Source organism: Hyperolius riggenbachi, chromosome 8 (genome assembly GCF_040937935.1).
Source record: "Hyperolius riggenbachi isolate aHypRig1 chromosome 8, aHypRig1.pri, whole genome shotgun sequence".
NCBI lineage: Eukaryota > Metazoa > Chordata > Amphibia > Anura > Hyperoliidae > Hyperolius > Hyperolius riggenbachi.
Window position 1 is genome coordinate 286784654 of NC_090653.1, and position 17043 is coordinate 286801696.

At 45.5% G+C, this 17043-nt stretch overlaps 1 protein-coding gene across 9 annotated transcripts in view; it reads left to right on the top strand.

Moving 5' to 3' along the window:
• The first annotated feature begins 802 nt into the window (after nucleotides 1-802).
• The window catches only part of NACC2 (NACC family member 2), a 247789-nt gene continuing 231548 nt past the window's right edge, over nucleotides 803-17043 (top strand). For 4 of the 9 annotated variants that reach the window (XM_068249111.1, XM_068249106.1, XM_068249112.1 and 1 more), the window contains exons 1-2: nucleotides 6164-6220; nucleotides 14917-15129. The gene's annotated coding sequence lies outside the window, so the exon portion shown is untranslated. The other 5 variants (XM_068249108.1, XM_068249116.1, XM_068249107.1 and 2 more) reach the window with 5 other exon arrangements.

Genomic DNA, 17043 nt, shown 5'->3' on the forward strand with positions numbered 1-17043 from the left:
GAATAGGAAATCCAGTAAAAACTGCAAAATGCATACTAAATTGACTTTACCTCCAGGCCAGGTACAGGCAGGTCTTAAACTAATCGGTAAATTATGTGCTAACATGCCCCCTAATTTCCCTTCGAATTTCTAATTTTTTTGTAAAATACCGCACATTTTATGACCTAAATACCACTTATGAGGTCAGATGGACGGTAAGTGTACCAGAATTTAGGCATGGGTGTTAACCCTATGTCTGCTTCAATTAAAGCAGGAAGTGGACACACTGCAGAATTATTGCAGGATTTCTATCAGCTGTAACAATGAAATGTTTTTCTTTAAAGGTTCTTATGCTGTTACTTATCTTTTACAGCAGAGAAGTTCAGGTTTGCATTAAATGTAATTTTTTACACTTGTGTTCAGGTCTGATTCCATTGCCTAGGTATGGCCAAAGTGATGCAAATAACTCTGAGTTGGTACAAGATTATGCAAATACTGTAGGCAAATGTATGCAGCTTGAGAATGGACCAATCCAAGCTTCAGCGCAGTATGCTCGGATTATTCCATTTTCAAGGTGCCTAAAATTGCCGACAAAATTTGCATAACCTGCATCAGTTCAGAATTATTTGCATCTCACCGACAAGCCCTATAAATAAAATTAAAATAATTACATACATATCTGTAAACCTTTTCAGACTGTATAGGAAGTTCTAGCGTTCCTCCTGCAGGGGGCGCTGTTTATCAGGACACAGACGACTTCCTGTCTCCCCAGACACTCTCTCCTCTTCCTGCAAGGTAATGAGTCTGCGGGGGAAACGAAGCTGCAACATGTTTAGTGCAGGTAAAGCAATAAGCCATGTCTGGGTAATAATCACAGCTTTATCTTCTGTATGGGGTGCATCTTATTGGTGTTTTTCATTTGGGGACAGGACTTGGTAAGAACTGAATGCAACTTTGCAAGAGATGTCCATAAATCTGCTCTCATGCAAAGTGTATGCTGATGGAACCAGGAATAAAGAAACAGGAAGTGGCTCAATGTCATGTGCATACAAGTTGCATTAAGTGTGTATGCAGATTAGCATTTCACTGTTCACCTCTATGGATTTTGATTTATTTGCTTAGCATGTAAAGTCCACAGTAAGGCCTAGAGACCGCTAGGGTGCTTTCAGATTGCCAATAATCCCAAAAGCTACTACGCTGATTAAACTGGACGGTGGTGAACCCACAAGTGAGAAAGCGATTTGGCCAATTCGCAATCGTGCGGCATTTTTGCAGCGATTGCTGTTCAGTGCAAAAGGAGCCTTGCCAAATCCCTTTTATTGAGCGATCGTGCAGCAACAATGTGGGCAATTTTCACGCCATGTATTTAAGGAGTTAAAATGGGTGCGTGCATTTTGGCAGATTCCGATCATTGTAGAAATCGTGTCATTAAAAGCAAAAATACTGAGTGTTTGCTACAAGGATGCTCAGCATTCAAATATTCCAATGTATTTATTTCTTCTGTAGCATAACTAAAATATTCTATAGTGCCTTACAGATTCCTATCAGTCTCTGCACCAGAGGATCTTACACTCTAATGTCCTCACCACAGTCACACACTATTATTATTATACACTTATATAGCTCTGACATATACCATAATGCTGTACAGAGATCACTGATCTATTCCCATCAGTCTCTGCACCAGAGGAGCTTACACTCTGTCCTCACCACAGTCACACACTATTATTATTATACATTTATATAGCTCTGACATATTCCACAGCGCTGTACAGAGATCACTGATCCATTCCCACCAGTATCTGCACCAGAGGAGCTTACACTGTAATGTCCTCACCACAGTCACACACTATTATTATTATTATACATTTATATAGCTCTGACATATACCACAGCGCTGTACAGAGATCACTGATCCATTCCCATCAGTCTCTGCACCAGAGGAGCTTACACTCTAATGTCCTCACCACAGTCACACACTATTATTATACGTTTATATAGCTCTGACATATTCCACAGCGCTGTACAGAGATCACTGATCCATCCCCATCAGTCTCTGCGCCAGAGGAGCTTACACTCTAATGTCCCCACCACAGTCACACACTATTATTATACGTTTATATAGCTCTGACATTTTCCACAGCGCTGTACAGAGATCAATGAGAAGACAAGTTTCTGAGTCTCTTGTCTATTAGGCCGGATCGACACTATAAGCGCTTTTCTGAGCGCTTAGTGATTGATTTGTGCTTTCTGAGCGCTTTTTAACCTTCCTGGCGGTAAGCTCAGGCTATGCCGCGCAGGGAGATATCTCAGCCCCTGGTGGGGCGATTTTCGCCATTTAAAGTGCTGTGCGCGCAGCTAGCACTTTGCTAGCCGCGCGCACAGCTTGATCGCCGCCGCTCTGCGGCGATCGCCCGCACGCAGCGGCAGAAGAGGCCCCCCCCGCCAGAGCCCTGCACTGCCCGGACCAATGAGTTCCAGGCAGCGCTATGGGCTGGATCGGAGGCGTCTGACGTCGGCGGACGTCCATGACGTCATTCCGATCGTTGCCATGGCGACAGGAGAAGCCAAACGGGAGCGCGTTACATACGCGTTCCCCTGTTTGCTATTGTTGGCGGCGACGGATCGCACTAGAGGGACACATGCGCCCTCTAGTGGTGTTTCATGTAGCTACCACTCTGGTAGCTTTACATGAAACAAAAAAAAAATTTTTTTTTAAAAAGGATTTTTGCCTATTTGGCAAAAAAAAAAACATTTCTTCCATTCACTTTCGATCTGCGATTGTGCTATTTTTTTTTTTTACCGCTATTTTAATGAAAGTGAATAGGAGAAATGTTTAGAAAGCGCTAATTAATCACATAGCGCTTATAGTGTGGATCCGGCCTTAGAGAATATCCTGTTATTTAAGAGTGAGCCAGTCTAGCTGCTGATTCTGGTTGTCTCTCTTTCAAGCTGAATCAGTATATCATTGATGTCTAACTAACTAGCGTTTTGCAAGCGATTTTGGGAGTGATCTCCCAGCTCCTATACAATACATTAAAATGAAACCGCTCCCAAAATGCTGCATGTTCGCCGAATGCGATTTCCTTAATTGCAATTGCTTTAGTGGAATCTGTCCAATCCATTTACATTTTCAGAGCGTTTAGGGAAATCGCTAGTGATTGAAACCGCTCCCTAAACTCTCAAAAAACAAAACAAAACCGGTCAGTGGGTTCCACACAATGGGTGATCTCCGTAAGGCTGTCAGTTATTATTATTTATATAGCGCCGACATTACGCAGCGCTGTACAGTATATGTATATGTGTGTGTATATATATATATATATATATATATATATATATATATATATATATATATATATATATATATATATCTATCTATCTCACTAACTGTCCCTCAAGGAGCTCACAATCTAATCCCTACCATTGCCATATGTCTATATTATGCAGTGTAAGTACTGTAGTCTAGGGCCAATTTTAGGGGGAGCCAATTAACTTATCCGTATGTTTTTGGAATGTGGGAGGAAACCGGAGTGTCCGGAGGAAACCCACGCAGACACGGAGAGAACATACAAACTCTTTGCAGATAGTGCCCTGGCTGGGATTCGAACCAGGGACCCAGCGCTGCAAGGCGAGAGAGCTAACCACTACGCCCAGTTGCCGGTTATATGTGGTGGGTGACAGTTGTATACCTGTTGAATAGGGTCTGGGTTGATAATTAAACACACCTGGGGAAGGAGCCGTCCCTCCCTGGACAGATATAGCTCATGTTAATAATGCGCCTGTGTAACAGGTGCTCTTAATTACAGTGCTGCCAGCATCAGTATGGGCTGCTCTGCGGTAAGACAGGATTCTGAATATAGAATGTGGAGTGTAAAATGTGCATATTGCTGCAAGAATCACTCCGATTGTACAATCTCCCCGACAGTCAAGTAGAGTGTGAGGGTCAGCCTGGTTGGATATGAGGACTGGGGTCCTTTTAGCTGGGTGCTCCGCCCGGCTAGTTTTGATGAGCACCCGGCTGTCATCGGCTCACAGAAGCGCACAGAAGCACTGGATCTGCATTCTCTTATCTTGCCCCACCCGGCTGGAAACAATTTCTGGGGAGAACACTGGAACTTACTTTAGGCTTCTTGCAGCCCCCCTGGAGTCATCCTGTGCTGTCCCTCCGGCCAGCAGCGGCGACCCCCACAAAGCTGGCCGAGCATGCGTCTCCTCACCATGCTCCCGCGCAGTATGTAAAAATCGCTAGTGCGCATGTGCAGAGCGCTCTCGAGCGTGATCAGGGTGCGTGCAGCTCAGGGCCGTGCGCAGTTGCCTCCGCCTGCCTGCGACCGGCCAGCTTTGTGGGGGTCGCCGCTGTTCGATGGAGAGACTCTGAGGGCTCATTCACACTAGGGACGATTTTGCTCTTTTTTTCAAGCGCGGGCGATTTTCAAAATCACCCTAAACGCTTGTGCAAGGATTCTCTCCGAGAGCGTTCACATCTGAGTGGTTCGTTTCTGCTCAGCAAAGCGGTGCCTGTACCATTTTTGGGGCGAATCCACCTCAATGGAAGGTATAGGAAAAACGCAAAACACTCACAAAATCGCTTTGTGCGGCGATTGTGCATTGCATTTATTCTTTTCCGGGGCAAAGAGTTCACTTCCTGACTGACGTCAGGGAGTGAATTACAAAACCTCTCTGAAAAAGCGCTTTTAGCAAAAACTCACCGCCCACTTGCCAGGAATCGCAAAAAAAATATTGCGTCAAACACCCAACGCGAACGCTAATGTGATCGGTACGCAATGTGACCAAGTCCTGTAGGACGGCGTGGGCGCAGGATGACTACAAGGGACTGCAAGAAGCCCCAGGTAAGTTTTTAACTGTGTTTTGTTTTTGTTTTTTTGTTTGCTTTTTTTGTTTTAGCTTAATAACCTTTGAAGCATTTCGATGTGAAACTGAGACTAGTTAGGAATGTGCGTGGAAGATTCTGGAGTTCCACCTGTAAGGGCTTGTTAGCGTTTTCGCTTTTTTTTTTTTTTTTTTTTTTTTTTAAAGCGATGGCGATTTTTTTTAAAAGTGCTTGTGCAGTGTAGCTCTATGTGAGTGTTCTCACATGAGCGATGAGCTTTCTTTTCGAGCGCAAATGGGGCTTCATTAGCTGAGCGTTTGCGCTTTAATGCAAGGTATAGGAAAATTGCAAAGTGCTTGGAAAATCGATTTTGGGAGCACTTTTTTGTAAAAAAATAGCATTAAATAGATAAATTTCCAGGTCAAAGAGTTCACGGGCCTATAAGTGTAAAAAAACAAAAAAACCCAACTAATCGATAAAAAAAGATAAATCGCTCAGAAAGGTGAAGGGAAAATCGCTTTGAAAAGCGCACACAAAAGCAATTAGTGCTTGCGGTTGCCCCAGCAATTTATAATGTGAATTAGGCCAGAACGGCGCGAGACACACGGACTGGACTTTCCCCGGAATGAGGGACCTGGTCTGGGGGGATCTGCTGCAACCTTGTGGCCATCAGGTGCAAGTTCCTCCCTGAACCTCTGCTCCATTACTCTTCAGTGGTTTTGGAGGAACATCTGTCAGAGCAAAGTGCCTGCAGCAAAGCATTGTGGGGAACGGGCAAGATGGATGGCCCAGAGATCGCTTCACTTTGCTGCTATTTTTAACCTGTGCGGAGCTGAGGGAAAATGTCTGCAAAAATAAGTTCACGCAGCAGATGTTAACAGGTTAGTGTGTGTCGTGGGGCAAACGTCCCTGCTGCAGAGGAACTACAAATCCCAGCATGCTCTGCTCACAATTGCTGCTCCTTAGCAGTTGATGGAACTTACAAAGAATATCTTTGACTGCCATTTGTGAAGATGGCGATGAAAGCCCCAGAGCTTGCACCTTGAAAAACAAGTTAGCCGTGGCAGTGCTTGTTTATCTGTGTAACTGAATGAAGGTTCACTGTTTTGCACAACTCCTTCTTTTCATAATTCAGTAGTAATAAATCATCTTTGTGTTTCAATTTGCAGCCTGATCTATGAAGTTTCCAATAGCTGAGTGTAAACTTTAAGTGGGCTGCTTTGCATCCATGGGAACAGCACCTCAGTGTACAGACTGCCCAGAAATCTCCATCTTCCTGCATGAAGAATGGGCGGAGCAGAGAGTGAGAGCCCTCCTAACACTCTTACTGTCCCGTGACTGGCAGCAGCTGGGACACAGTGATCTTAGGAACACTGCGGAATGGCTGTGTTCTATGCACAAGTTAAGGTAAGTCATTTTTCACAGCGTGATATAAATATGATTTCTACCATGGAAAAGCTTGTGTGAGGCCACTTCTGAAAAGGGTGGACCTTCTTTACTCATAATTCCATTGTATGGATCGAGTTTCAGTTAAAGAGAACCCGAGGTGGGTTTGAAGAATGTTATCTGCATACAGAGGCTGGATCTGCCTATACAGCCCAGCCTCTGTTGCTATCCCAAACCCCACTAAGGTCCCCCTGCACTCTGCAATCCCTCATAAATCACAGCCGTGCTGTGAGGCTGTGTTTACATCTGTAGTGTCAGTCTCAGCTGCTACCCCGCCTCCTGCATAGCTCCGGTCCCTGCCCCCGTCCCTTCCCTCCAATCAGCAGGGAGGGAAGGGATGCAGGCGGGGACTAAAATTCTGCAGGAGGCGGGGAGAGAAGCAGACTGACACTATAGAGATAAACACAGCCAGCTCTGACAAGCTGTTTGTCAGCAGCGTGGCTGTGATTTATGAGGGAATGCAGAGTGCAGGGGGACCTTAGGGGGGTTTGGGATAGCAACAGAGGCTGGGCTGTATAGGCAGATCCAGCCTCTGTATGCAGATAATATTCTTCAAACCCACCTCGGGTTTCTTTAACCTCCTTAGCGGTAACCCCGTGTGTGACACGGGGTAAGCCGCCGGAGGGTGCCGCTCAGACCCTGCTGGGCCGATTTAAATAATTTTTTTTTTGCTGGACGCAGCTAGCACTTTGCTAGCTGCGCCAGCACCCCGATGGCCGCCGCCGCGCGCCCGATCGCCGGTATCCGGTGCGGCGCGCGCCCCCCCCCCCCAGACCCCGAGCGTTGCCTGGCCAATCAGTGCCAGGCAGCGCCGAGGGGTGGATCGGGACTCCCAATGACGTCCCGACGTCGCTGACGTCATCCCGCCCCGTCGCCATGGTGACGGGGGAAGCCCTCCAGGAAATCCCGTTCTTTGAACGGGATTTCCTGATCGGAGATCGCCTCGCTACATGATTTAAAAAAAAAAAATTAAAAAAAAACTGCTGCGCTTCCCCCTGGCGGTATTTTTCATACCGCCAAGGGGGTTAACCTCCCTGGCGGTAAGCCCGAGCTGAGCTCGGGCTATGCCGCGCAGGGGGAGATCTCAGCCCCTGGTGGAGCGATTTTCATTTTGTAAATTGCTGTGCGCGCAGCCAGCACTTTGCTAGCCGCGCGCACAGCTTGATCGCCGCCGCTCTGCGGCGATCGCCCGCACGCAGCGGCTGAAGAGGGCCCCCCCCCGCCAGAGCCCTGCACTGCCCGGATCAATGAGTTCCGGGCAGCGCTATGGGCTGGATCGTGTGTCCCTGACGTCAGGACGTCGGCTGACGTCCATGACGTCATCCCGATCGTCGCCATGGCGACAGGAGAAGCCGAACAGGGGAACGCGTTATATACGCGTTCCCCTGATTGCTATAGATGCCGGCGACGATCGGACTAGAGGGCCACATGCGCCCTCTAGTGGTGTTTCATGTAGCTACCACTCTGGTAGCTTTACATGAAACATTAAAAAAAAAATAAAAAAAAATTGGAATTCTGCAATTTTTGTAGAAAAAATTAACCGCCAAGGAGGTTAAAGAACACCTCAGCGCAACACAGTCCTTTCCTTGGGATATTATCCTCTGACGTGCACTTCAATTTATCTCTTTCCATTTTAAACCTTCACCACACCCGATAAGAAGGGGACTCGCCCTTTGAAGAGACCAACAGATTGGTCTAATGACGCCTTGGGGTTATTCCCAGGTCACCTCCGACCACCCCGATCTCCATGCCACTCTGCAAGGATTCACCCTTTTTCTGTATTCCTCTTCTTCTTGTATGCAGATACCTCCAAAGAAATGCTTACATAGCGTAATACTGTATATAAAAAGTTTATTCCTAAAATACATTACACTTACTATCTCCATAGTTTTAAAACCGCATGAGTTTTTGGATGGGCCCTCCCCCATTTCGTTGGCCACTGGGGGGGGGGAGCTTTCAGTTGTATCACACGTGTGGCGGGTAACAGGCTGCGGCGCGCACAGCCGTCCCACTCCTCTGTAGCGTCCGCTCAGATCCCCGCACTCCGTTGCCACTTCCAGGGACCGCCCGAATAGTTTCGTCTATCGACTCATCAGGAGCTAGCACCCGGAGTAACTGAGAGTGCTTATGTCATCATTTGAGCTGCACACAAGGTCAGTTCACTAACATTAATATTATTATTATTGTTATTTATATAGCGCCGACATATTCGTAGCGCTGTAAAGAGTATATATTGTCTTGTCAGTAACTGTCCCTCAGAGGGGCTCACAATCTAATCCTACCATAGTCATATGTCTATGTATGTACCATGTAGTGCATGTATCATAGTCTAGCGCCAATTTAGGGAGAAGCCAATTAAGTTATCTGTATGATTTTGGGATGTGGGGGGAAACAGGAGTACCTGGAGAAAACCCACCCCGACACAGGGAGAGCATACAAACTCCGTAGGGATAGTGACCTGGCTAATATTTGAACCGGAGACCCAGTGCTGCAAGACGAGCACTAACCACTGCGCCACCGTGCTGCCCAATGGGAACATTAAGGCCTCTTTCACATAATTTAGCGGAGATGGCCTTGCGTTTGGAAAGCAATGTGTACGATCCACGCCATCTGCGCTGCTATACACTGCGCTACAGATCCCATTCACTACAGTGAATGGATCTGCGCTGTGCTTTTCGATAAAAGCATGCAGCAGTGTGAAAGCGCATCGCACTATGATGGGAACGGTAAAAGGGCTGTCTATGCACGTCTACCGTTCTTGCGTGTTGCACACTATGCAGATGATACTACCATTCTAGGTCTCATCGGGGATGATGGTGAGCTTGAATATCGCTGTGAGATTGAGCGGATCCTCAGGTGGTGCTCGGACAACAAGCTTGTACTAAATGCGGCAAAAACTGTGGAACTGATAGTGGACTTCAGGAAGAACGCCCCAACACCTAGCCCAATCTTCATCAATGGCATGGAGGTCTCCAGGGTACAAAGTGCTCGGCTCCTAGGCACCACCATCACTGAGAAACTGAGATGGGATGCAAATATCTCCACGACACAAAAGAAAGCCCAGCAGAGACTGTTCTTTCTGAGACAGCTCAGGGAGTTTGGAATGCCAAGGGAACTTCTGACCAGCTTTTACACAGCGACCATTGAATCTGTCCTTTGCTCCTCCATCATCGTGTGGTACTCGATGCTAGCGCAAGGGACAGGCTCAAACTCCAGAGAGTTATCAACACCGCAGAGAAGATCATCGAGTCTCCCCTGCTTCCACTGGACCTTCTCCATTCACACAGAATGAGGCCAAGGGCAAACAAGATCATACATGACCCCTCCCACCCTGGCAATCAATTCTTCAACCTCCTCCTATCAGGTCGTCGATATAGGTCCATTCCCACCAAAACCGCCAGGCGCAGAAACACATTCTTCCCTCAAGCGATCGCCCTCCTCAATTCAGACCATCTCTAAAAAGCCATCCTCCAGCCCCCTCCTGGCTCCTTGGCACACCTGTGCACGATCGCATCCCTAGGACTGTTTCAAAATGTGACTGTATAGAATGTAGACGAATACTATGGCCTCAATTCACTAAGATCATGCTGGAGATAATAAGGCAACAGAAAACTTACCTCCACACAGTGAGAGAGTTATCTTACCTCTTCATTCCTTAAGTTACCTCCTCTGTAGTTATTTTCACACCCAGTTAATTAACAACCTGTCTTTAGCTCTGGAGTTATTTTAAGGATTGAAGAGTTAACTTAAAGAGACTCCGTAACAAAAATTGCATCCTGTTTTTTATCATCCTACAAGTTCCAAAAGCTATTCTAATGTGTTCTGGCTTACTGCAGCACGTTCTACTATCACCATCTCTGTAATAAATCAACTTATCTCTCTCTTGTCAGACTTGTCAGCCTGTGTCTGGAAGGCTGCCAAGTTCTTCAGTGTTGTGGTTCTGTGATGCATCTCCCCCCTCCAGGCCCCTCTCTGCACACTGCCTGTGTATTATTTAGATTAGGGCAGCTTCTCTCTTATCTTTTACAAGCTGGTTAAATCGTCCTCTGAGCTGGCTGGGCTTTCACATACTGAGGAATTACATACAGGCAGAGCTGTCTGCACTCTGCAGGAAGAAACAGCCTGACACTTCAGTGGAAGATAGCTGCAGGGGGAAAGAAACACACAAATGATCTCTTGAGATTCAAAAGGAAGGCTGTATACAGCCTGCTTGTGTATGAATGTATTTTCTATGTGTGGACATACTGTACATCAACCTACTTCCTGTTTTGGTGGCCATTTTGTTTGTTTATAAACAAACTTTTTAAAACTGTTTTTAACCACTTTTAATGCGGCGAGGAGCGGCAAAATTGTGACAGAGGGGAATAGGAGATATCCCCTAACGCACTGGTATGTTTACTTTTGTGCGATTTTAACAATACAGATTCTCTTTAAAGACAGAAGAGTTAACTTTAGGTTTGCCTGAGGTAAAATGTTTCCTGAGTACTACATGCCTTATCACCATGGTGATAACTAGAGAAATGTTATTAAAGACAGGAGATAAGCTTAGTGAATTGAGGCCTATGTATTGTAACTGTAACTTGCACTATGTTGTTGTGTTATTCGTATCGTAATTTCTTGCACAAATTCTTATGTTGCTGTGTTATTGCACCATGCCAACTGCCTGTGTCCACAAATAATTCCGGGTGCGGCGCCTGTCGCACTTGGCGAATAAAGAATTCTGATTCTGATGCGCGCTGCCACAATGCGCACAGCAGCACGCATAGTCTGAACGAGGCCTAAAGCCTGCTGTACACACTAGCAATAAAAACGTTCAGTTTAGTGAAACCGCATGGATCCTATGCATAGTAATAGTGTCCCTTCACATCTGTCCATTCGGAACAAATCCATTCATTTGGTTCCCACCGACTGGCATACCCATTTTGTTAAAGGACACCCGAAGCGAAAATAAACAAATTAAATAAACGATTGTATCTTTCCTCCTTCTACTAAAAATGACTTTTTAACATATTACACTGTTTTATTTTATGTGTAAATCTACTTTTTAAGTTTTAACTGTTTTATTGTTTTTGCTCAATGACACATTCATTGAAGTATGCCAGAGCTAAAATCTATGAACTATTGACCCTTTTTATCTATTTCCTGCTCTCAGAAGCCATTTTCTGCTAGGAAAGTGTTTTATAGTTGGAATTTCTTATCAGTGAGGGTCACACTGTAGTCACTTCCTGTCTGAGTCAGGACTGAGTCAGTCGCTTGCATACCTGATATTTAACTCTTTCAGGCAGAGAAAGGAAAAAAAAAGCAACACAGCATAGTTATTTGTGTGCTAGGCACTGCACATACTGTACACATGTCTATCTCATCATGTCACCTCGGGTATCCTTTAAGCGCAGAGGACTTGAGCGGTGGCAGCAGACAAACGCACACATGACAGCACAGGTGTATAACTGGGTGGCTGCACAAAAACGGAGCGGTAAGACTGAGAAAACTAAGAAACTGACCTGTTTAAAGGGGCACTATGGGGAAAAATTGTAAAATGTAAAATGTGTGGAAACATAGACAAATAAGTACGTTTTTTTTCCAGAGTACAATGAGCCATAAGTTACTTTTCTCCTATGTTGTTGTCACTTACAGTAGGTAGTTGAAATCTGACAAAAGTGACAAAGTTTGGACTAGTGCATCTCTTCACAGGGGACTCTCAGAAAGGCTTGTATTCTTTTTAAATATACTAGTAGACCCAAGCCCATTTTAAAACGGGCTCTAGGTCTGTTTGCTGACAGCGAGCACAACTGCCGCAGCCACTCGCACGCACACCCTTCCGCCTGCAAGTCCCAATGGCTGTCTGGGTCCGTGCTGCGCACATGCGCAGTAGCTGAAAGCACGGACCCAGCTACACAGAGACAGTGTACGCAGTGACACTTGTCTCTTGTTAGGTAGGATTCCCTAAAAAGGATTTAAACAATGATGCTGGCCAGCCTCCCTGCACCCTACACAGTTTTTTGGCAGTTGGACAGAGCAACTGCCATTCACTAAGTGCTTTTGAAAATAAATAAATCCCTGAGGATCCCCCCATGAAGAGATGGGCTAGTCCAAAACCTGTCGCTTCTGTCAGATTTCTACTACCTACTGTAAGTGACAGCAACATAGGAGAGAAGTAATTTATGGCTCATTTTACTCTGGAAAAAATGTACTTCTGCTTCGCCATAGCGCCCCTTTTAAATGAAAAATGGATCAGTTTTCATCCAATACAGTGTGAACTGGGTTTTTATATATAGTGCAATGTGAAGTTGCATGTATCAACATAAATTTATAACTAGCTGATGACCCGGCGTTGTCCGGATATCTGGTTGGCTCCGCCCACTTTTTCTAACCTTGACATCTAGTCGCTCGGTGACCAAGTTTGTGAGCTTTGGATGTCCTTGGAATCAATAATTTAAATGTTCCCATTGAAAAGAGACACATTTGATTGGCTGTTTGTGGCTCGGCCCCCTGAACTTGAACCCCAGTCACCCAATGACTGACTGTATTAGGTTTGAGTCCTCTGATATTAACAGTGTAAGAATTAGTTTAAGTTCTACCCTTTAAAGAGAATCTGTATTGTTAAAATCGCTCAAAAGTAAACATACCAGTGCGTTAGGGGACATCTCCTATTACCCTCTGTCACAATTTCGCCGCTCCTCGCCGCATTAAGTGGTTAAAAACAGTTTTAAAAAGTTTGTTTGTAAACAAACAAAATGGCCACCAAAACAGGAAGTAGGTTGATGTACAGTATGTGCACACATAGAAAATACATCCATACACAAGCAGGCTGTATACAGCATTCCTTTTGAATCTCAAGAGATCATTTGTGTGTTTCTTCCCCCCTGCATCTCTCATGCACTGAAGTTTCAGGCTGCTCGTTTCTTCCTGCAAACAGCTCTGCCTGTGTCTGTAATTCTTCAGTATGTGAAAGCCCAGCCAGCTCAGAGGACGATTTATCCAGCTTGTAAAAGATAAGAGAGAAGAGAGCAGCTGCTCTAATCTAAATAATACACAGGCAGTGTGCATAGAGGGGCCTGGAAGGGGGAGTTCATAGCAGAACCACAACACTGAAGAACTTGGCAGCCTTCCAGACACAGGCCGACAAGTCTGACAGGGGAAAGATACATTGATTTATTACAGAGACAGTGATATTATAAAGTGCTGCAGTAAGCCAGAACACATTAGAATAGCTTTTGGAACTTGTAGTATGATAAAAAACAGGATGCAATTTTTGTTACGGAGTCTCTTTAAAATCAGTATGTGAATTTTGATTGGCTGTTGTAGCCTCCACCCACTTTCCTGAATATTAATTCCAGTCACCCAGTGACCAGCTTTGCCAAGTTTGAAACCCTGCCATTCTAAGAATGGCTGGAATTTACATTTTCCCATTTAAAAGAATGCCTGACATATGATTGGCTGTTTTATGCTCCACCCTCTTTCCCTGAATTTGTAACCTTGGTCACTAAGTGAGTAAATGGCATGACTATGTAAGATAACAGTGCTATATAAATACATAATAATAATATGATTGGACATTAGACTGTGGTAGTGATTGGATTGTGAGCTCCTCTGAGAACAGTGAATGACACGACTATGTACTGTACTCTGTAAAGTGCTGCAGAAGATGTCAGGGATATATACATAATAATAATATGGGAGGACATTATATGAATATGGCAGGGATTAGATTGTGAGCTCCTCTGAGGACAGTCAGTGACATGACTATGTACTCTGTAATGTGCTGCAGGAGATGCCAGTGCTATATAAATACATAATAATAATATGGTAGGACATATGACTATGGTAGGATTAGAGTGTGAGCTCCTCTGGGGACAGTCAGTGACATGACTATGTACTCTGTACAGTGCTGCAGGAGAGGTCAGTGCTATATAAATACATAATAATAATATGGTAGGACATTAGACTATGACTATGGTAGGATTAGAGTGTGAGCTCCTCTGAGGACAGTCAGTGACATGACTATGTACTCTGCAATGTGCTGCAGAAGATGTCAGTGCTATATAAATACATAACAATAATAATATGGTAGGACATTAGACTATGACTATGGTAGGATTAGAGTGTGAGCTCCTCTGAGGACAGTCAGTGACATGACTATGTACTCTGTAATGTGCTGCAGAAGATGTCAGTGCTATATAAATACATAACAATAATAATATGGTAGGACATTAGACTATGACTATGGTAGGATTAGAGTGTGAGCTCCTCTGAGGACAGTCAGTGACATGACTATGTACTCTGTAATGTGCTGCAGAAGATGTCAGTGCTATATAAATACATAATAATAATATGGTAGGACATTAGGCTATGACTATGGTAGGATTAGAGTGTCAGCTCCTCTGAGGACAGTCAGTGACATGACTATGTACTCTGTAATGTGCTGCAGAAGATGTCAGTGCTATATAAATACATAAACATTTATCTGGCGTATATCAATGGAAATTATCGCTCTGTGGGGATTCTTAGTAGACCGAAATCTCTTTGCTAGTTTTCTGTTTCATATTGATGATTTTTTGGTGATTTGGTGTTGATTCAGATGTACAGTAAGTTACAGTAAAACCTGCCTTAATTAATAGTCTGCTTTTTCTTTTCTTTTTTATTTTGTCCCATCCCAGGATGGCAGGACTGTCCCTTTAAATTCCCTGTTGCCATGGAGGGTGAGGTCAGAGAAAGTCCATGTGAGTTGGAATTACTTCCTGCTGCTGCTGCTGAGTGAGCTGCGGAGAGGCAGACGGGGAGAGAGAGCGCTGGTCTGGGTGCCTGGCAGAGAGGCCTGGTCATCCCTGGCACCGCCACGCCCGCTGCCTGTGGATGGGCGCCACGCCACGGTAAGTTCCTCCCCAGATATTTTATTACGGATGCACTTTTTGTTTTGGGTTTTTATTTGTAGCGCTCGTCATCGGCTGCCGGAGTTTGCAGGAATGCGTGAAGTTGTCTGGCGTTCCGGCTGGCCCGCAGAGCTTGCAGTCCAGGCTCGGTGCGCGGGGTGGTGAGAACGCTGCGTCATCGGATTGTTTTAATATCACGAGACGCCGCTGCCTGCCGCATGGAGCTGACAGCGGATCAGCCAGTGTCACTTGACACATACATCACAGCCTTGCGAGTGTTACTTGGCGACAGAGTTGTGTTTAACCCCTCTGAGTGCCAGAGCTGAGCGGGGCAATATCTCTGCGCGTTCCCACGGGGTGGGGGGGCAAGGGTGGGGGATGGGGGGTAGGTCACTGACTTAAAGAGGAACTCTGGAAGGTGAATACAAAAGATGGGTTTAGAAAGAGCAGCTACTGTAAATCCCAGGAAAGAACTTATAGGACACCTGAAAGACCCCGTAATCGTTATGCCCCACATGAGATTAGTTCGTGGCTCTGTCAGGAGGGCGGGCGGAAGGAGGACAAAAGACGCACTTAATCTGTCCTCTCCGCACTCCCTGTACATGCAGCCAGCGGAGTCGCACCTGGAACATGCATGCAGCCAGCGGAGTCACACCTGGAACAAGCATGCAGCCAGCGGAGTCACACCTGGAACAAGCATGCAGCCAGCGGAGTCACATCTGGAACCATCATGCAGCCAGCGGAGTCACACCTGGAACATGCATGCAGCCAGCGGAGTCACACCTGGAACAAGCATGCAGCCAGCGGAGTCACACCTGGAACAAGCATGCAGCCAGCGGAGTCACACCTGGAACAAGCATGCAGCCAGCAAAGTCACACCTGGAACAAGCATGCAGCCAGCTTTAATGTAATGCAAATCATTCTTAGTTGATTCAAATTTTAAGCTGAATGCTGCTGAAAATAGACCAGCAGTAGCATTGGCCAGTTTTATTGTCTCCTGACCATGTGATCACTGTGAGCCAATCGCATATATCAGCATCAGAACTGTAAAAGGGCTGCAGTCCATAAGGGGTTTTTGGATGTTGGTACTGAGCCAGTTACATTTGGGGAAGGAGGCACAAACGGGTAAATATTTTCAAGAATACCTGAGCATTAGAGTATGGGAAAATCTCCCCCCCCCCCCTCCCCCCCTAAAAATAAATAAATAATAAATCTGTGTAAATGCAGACAAATGATCCGCAGCGTTCAGCTCAGCCTGAGGACCAGAGTGGCCGGACATGTCTGGATGTGGTTGAGGTTCCTTTTTTCTGGCTGTGCTTTGATCCTGATATCAGTGTGAATTTGATTTGCCAGCACTTCTCCGATCAGTGTGCTCTGCGACTAATCAATAGTTATCAATGTAATCGTTGTGCCCTGTTCCCACCGGCCGCGCTGCAGCGCAATTTGATTTGTATCTAAAGTTAAGATGTAGCGCATGCTGTGGGAACACAAAAGTCGCACAGCCAATGCGCTGCTGTTTTCGATTCTTTTTTTGTAATGTCCAATTCCTTCCCTCTCGTCAGAGAACCACAAGGCGATTGTCGGCGATCGTACAAAAAAAGCACGACGCAACGCACGGCGCATATCGTCTGTCAGCCTCTTCCATGCGTGACTGCTGCTATAGCAAATGCAAAAAAACGTTTTCAAAGCCGTGGCAAATGAAATGAACATTTTTTTATATAGAATTACGCTTCCTTCCTTCCCCCCATTTTTAAAGGAGATCTGAAGAGAGAGTTATATGCTGGCTGCCATATTTATTTCCTTTCAAAGGATACCCGAAGTGACAGGTGAGGTGATGAGATAGCACACAAATTACTATGCTGTGTTTCTTTTTTTCTTTCTCTGCCTGAAAGAGTTAAATATCAGGTATGTAAG